We start from the raw sequence: 3,319 nt of genomic DNA, 5'->3' as shown, positions 1-3,319 counted from the left end.
AAAAAAAAAAATCCTGGAATTTCTATTTTGTTTTACTGATCTATATGTCAATCCTTATGAGAGTATCACATTATATTGATACCTATTCTTGGAGACAGTTTTAAGATTAAGAAGTGTGAGTTCTTTAATTTTGTTCTTTTTAAAATTTGTTTTGGTTGGAAAAGTAAACATTTCCATGTGAATATTAGAAACAGCTTGTTAAGATCTGTAAAACCAACCACTGGGATTTTGATAGACATTTAATTGAATCTTTAAATCAGTTTGGAGAGTACTGTCATCTTAGCTATATGTGTATAATACATAAGAAAAGAAAACAATGTATATGACTATTAAAATATAGAAGGGCTGTTCATCAAGTCACTGTAAACTAAATAAAAACACAGTTACAAGATGACACAGGATATTTTCAACACATATAATTAAGAATTCAGATCCTGAATATATAAAGAATTCCTGTAAATAAGTTAGAAAAAGAAAGCGAACACAAATAAAATGGTCCTAAGACTAAAATAACTATTTTGTGTAAATGGATATCCAAATGACACAATAGCCATATGCAAATGTACTCAACTTAATTACCAATAAAATAATACAAATTAAAAATAACATGAGAAAGCAGTACATGGTTACCAAGCTAACTAAAATTGATAAGAATAAGAATAAGAAAATGCTAGTGTTGGTGAGGATATGGGACAACAGAAACTCATACACTGTAGGTATATTCACTTTTGAAAATAGTTTAAAATTATTCAGTAATATTGAAAATAATTTCACATTATCTAATTAAAATAAAGAAAGCCTAGATAGTTTTGTAAATGTACATAAAAAACACGTACTATAATGTTCGTAGCATCGTTGATGTTATAGCCCCAAACAGGAAATAATCCAAACATCCATTCACAGTAGAGTGAATAAATAAATGGTAGTATGTTGACAAACTAGAATGCTCTCCAACAATAAAAATTAACTATATTCACATCAATAAAATGGCTTTCATAAACATGGAATTTAGCAGAAAATAAAAGTCAACGAAGGATTCAACATAATTTCATTTTAATTCCACTCAAAAAAAGAAAAAACAATATTATAATTTAAAATATTTGCAAACAGATAGTAATGCTGCAAAGAAAAAAATAAGATTTGAAAGGAAAGGGTAAAAGCAAGAAGAAACATACAATAGGTCTATGAGTTAACTGGCGAGTTTCTAATTCTTAACTTGGGTATTGTTTAAATGTGTGTTTGCCCGAATCCAGCAGTACATCAAAAACCTTGCCCACCACCATCAAGTAGGCTTTATCCCTGGGATGCAAGGTTGGTACAACATATGCAAATTAATAAATCTGGTTCATCACATAAGGAGAACTAAAGACAAAAACCACCTGATGATCTCAAAAGATGCCGAAAAGGCTTTTGATAAAATTTGACATCCATTGTGAGCTAAAAACTCTCAATAAACTAAGTATTGAAGAAACATACCTCAAAATAATGAGAGCCATATATGACAACCCCACAGCTAACATCATACTGAATGGGCAAAAGCTGGAAGCATCCCCCCTGAAAACTGGCACAAAACAAAAATATCCTCTCTTACCACTCTGATTCAACATAGTATTGGAAGTTCTGGCCAGGGCAATCAGGCAAGAGAAAGAAATAAAGGGCATCCAAATAGGAAGAGTGGTAGTCAAACTATCCCTATTTGCAGATGACAAAGATGTGAAAAGCAATTGCAACAAAAGCAAAAATTGACAAATGGGATCTAATTAAACTAAAGAGCTTCTGCACAGAAAGAAAAGAAAAGAAAACAGTATACAGACAACCCGCCGAATGGGAGAAAATTTTCACAAAGTATGCAGCTGGCAAAGGTCTATATCCAGCATCTATAAGTAACTTAAACAAATTTACAAGAAGAAAACAACACCATTAAAAAAGTGGACAAAGGACATGAACAGACGCTTTTCAAAATAAAACATATATGTGGCCAACAATCATATGAAAAAAAGCTCAACATCACTGATCATTAGATAAATGCCAATCAAAACCACAATGAGATACCATCTCACACCAGTCAGAACGGCAATTATAAAGTCAGAAAAGTAACAGATGCTGGCAAGGTTATGGAGAAAGGAATGCTTATACATTGTTTGTGGGAGTGTAAATTAGTTCAACCATTGTGGAAGACAATGTAGTTATTCCCCAAAGACCTAAAGACAGAAACAACATTTGACCCAGCAATCCCATTACTGGGCATATACCCAAAGAAATATAAATCATTCTACTGTAAAGACATATTCTCGTCCTCTTTCTGCCATCTTTCTGCGCCGCCACAATGGTGCACATGAATATCCTGGCTGATGCTCTCAAGAGGATCAACAATGCGGAAAAGAGAGGCAAACACCAGGTGCTTATTAGGCCGTGTTCCGAAGTCATCTTCCGGTTTCTCACTTTGATGATGAAGCATGGTTACATTGGCGAATTTGAAATCATTGATGATCACAGAGCTGGGAAAATTGTTGTGAACCTCACAGACAGGCTGAACAAGTGTGGAATGATCAGTCCCAGAATTCATGTGCAACTCAAAGATCTAGAAAAATGGCAGAATAATTTGCTTCCGTCCCACCAGTCTGGTTTCATTATACTGACAACCTCAGCTGGCATCATGGACCATGAAGAAGCAAGACAAAAACACACAGGAGGGAAAATCCTGGGATTCTTTTTCTAGGGATGTAACACATATATTTACAAATAAAATGCCTCATAAAAAAAAAAATGCATGCACATGTATGTTCAGTGCAACACTATTCACAATAGCAAAGACATGGAATTAACCTAAATGCCCATTAACAATAGGCTGCATAAAGAAAATGTGGAACATATATACTGTGGAATACTAGGCAGCCATAAAAAAGAATGAGATCATGTCTTTTGCAGGGAAATGGATGGAGCTGGAGGCCTTATCCTTAGCAAACTAACACAGGAATAGAAAACCAAATACTGCATGTTCTCACTTATAAGTGAGATCTAAATGATGAGAACACATGGATACATAGAGGAGAACAACACACACTGGGGCCTGTAGGAGGGTGAAGGGTGGGAGGAAAGAGAAGATTTTTTAAAAATAACTAATAGATACTAGGCTTAATACCTGGGTGATGAAATAATCTGTACAACAAACCCCTATGAAACAAGTCTTCCTGTGTAACAAACCTGCACATGTACCCTGAACTTAAAAATAAATAAACGAAGTTAAATAAATGTGTGATTGCTTTACGATTATTCCTTAAACTATACATTTGGGATTCTTATGCAAGTGTGTAATATA

At 34.0% G+C, this 3,319-nt stretch overlaps 1 pseudogene; it reads left to right on the top strand.

Annotated features, from left to right (window-relative positions):
• Window positions 1-2,323: 2,323 nt before the first annotated feature.
• Window positions 2,324-2,751, top strand: LOC108512166 (40S ribosomal protein S15a pseudogene; annotated as a pseudogene).
• Window positions 2,752-3,319: the final 568 nt, after the last annotated feature.

The sequence above is a fragment of the Rhinopithecus bieti genome, unplaced genomic scaffold, assembly GCF_001698545.2.
Source record: "Rhinopithecus bieti isolate Rb0 unplaced genomic scaffold, ASM169854v2 scaffold_29877, whole genome shotgun sequence".
Lineage (NCBI taxonomy): Eukaryota > Metazoa > Chordata > Mammalia > Primates > Cercopithecidae > Rhinopithecus > Rhinopithecus bieti.
The sequence above is the reverse complement of the archived record's forward strand: the minus strand, read 5'-3'. Positions and strand labels throughout refer to the sequence as shown.